The sequence below is a fragment of the Pteropus alecto genome, unplaced genomic scaffold (genome assembly GCF_000325575.1).
Source record: "Pteropus alecto unplaced genomic scaffold, ASM32557v1 scaffold354, whole genome shotgun sequence".
NCBI classification, from domain to species: Eukaryota; Metazoa; Chordata; class Mammalia; order Chiroptera; family Pteropodidae; genus Pteropus; species Pteropus alecto.
The window spans coordinates 452770-453909 of record NW_006435759.1 but is presented as its reverse complement, the minus strand read 5'-3'; positions in this window follow the sequence as shown (position 1 = coordinate 453909).

The following is a 1140-nucleotide window of genomic DNA, read 5'->3' as shown; positions in this document are numbered from 1 at the left end:
TGGTTGACCTGGGCCAAGCTCTTTCCCTCTAAACCTCAATTTCCATACTTGTAAAACTGGTGGAGGACAAACAGAATAAACGCTCCCTATAGCCTTTGCATTTCAAGTTGTAGAATTCAGTGGTGTCCTGTCCTGATTTAGATGAGGACAATATTCTCTCTTCTGAAGCTGCAATGGCCAGACCTCTCTGCTATGTAGCTAAAAAGGCAGCTTTGGAATATATTCTAGGCCTAGTCCACATCTCATAGTCAGACTTTAAGAAGGAAGATTTTCACATTCCCTTTGGGCCAGGACTCCGTAATTAGTACAATCAAAAGAAAAACAGTTATTTTGAGGAAGATGATCTAGGAGATAAAAAGTATAGCCAATATTTCTTTAATTCATCCTACAAATATTATTAAGTACTCATTATATGACAGGTACTGATCTATGCACAGAAATAATGGGAGTTAAGCCAAAAGGTGAATTCATTTATGCAGTGAATGGAGTAAGGGTTATCAGAGAGAATATTCAGGCCAAAACTATGTGGTAGGTCTTAAGATGAAAGAGAGTAAGCATTTGGTGTGATAACATAGAATCTAAAGGGTCTTACTGACAGTCATGATCTTCTATTAATTCTTGGTCAGGTCAACTTTTTGGTATATATTTGATCATAAGATTTTCCATTTACACAATTACAAAAGTAGAGGCTAGTCCATCTTTCATGCTTCATAGATACAGATTTTCCAGGGCTATGCTTTTCTTTCTCCAGAGGCCAAAGAGTATCTTCCAAGATACTTAATGGGATTTTCCAGCCCCCCACAAGATGCAGGGTGATAAAATGGTGATGGAATAGCTGAAGGTATAGGCTGCCCCAGTTCAAATTAGCTGTTCTCTGGATGCCTGGTTTGTATCTAGAGAGCATGCATATTGACTGTGCAGCTTCTTCAACATCTAAATCTAATGCCATCAATGAAAATGCCATCTGAGAGGATGTTAGCACAAGTTTTATAAGACAGCTGGATGGACAGAGACCTCGGAGACTGGTTTAGTTTTACATGCTATGTGTAAGAATTAAAGGTACCCACCCACCAGACAGTTTTATTGGGTAATTGATATTAGTCTCAAAGATATTCTTAATCTTTTTTTGCCTAATATTTG